A 561-nucleotide genomic window follows, 5' to 3' on the forward strand; every position below is an offset into this window, starting at 1 on the left:
CAACAGAGCTGCTTCATGGAAGAAGAACCTCAGATTAGCCTGTTAGCTTTAGCATTAGCACCAATGCTATATTGCCTTATATGTTTTAGCACGGTGCTAGTGCAACAAACAAGCTAAACTGAGGTTCTCCACAGCCTTGGGTTTTGGGGACGAGAGCGAAAAGATGCAAATTATCACAAAAAATAAATAAATAAAATATGAAGACAACCATTTGTTACAATTTTTATTTTTTCCAGATTTTATTTTAAAGTTATCAAAAATACATTTTCTGTTGAAAACTAAAAAAAATTGGTGCACAAACCTCCAGTTGCGCAAATAAACTTTAGTGACTTTATTCTTCAGAACATTTAACAAGAAAATCTTTGTTTCAGTACTTTAAAAAACATTGATATAATAACATTTGATTACAGATGAACTTATAAATAACTCAACAGTTTAAACACGACTTCCAAATGGGGAAAAAAGTCACTTTCTGCAGAAATGAAGTCTGAAGCTGAAAATAAACAGCTAAAAACAAGTAGACCAGGAGCTAAACAGCAGCTAAAAGTAGCTTCTAAAGCT

This window comes from Austrofundulus limnaeus, unplaced genomic scaffold, assembly GCF_001266775.1.
Source record: "Austrofundulus limnaeus strain Quisiro unplaced genomic scaffold, Austrofundulus_limnaeus-1.0 Scaffold713, whole genome shotgun sequence".
Taxonomy (NCBI): Eukaryota; Metazoa; Chordata; class Actinopteri; order Cyprinodontiformes; family Rivulidae; genus Austrofundulus; species Austrofundulus limnaeus.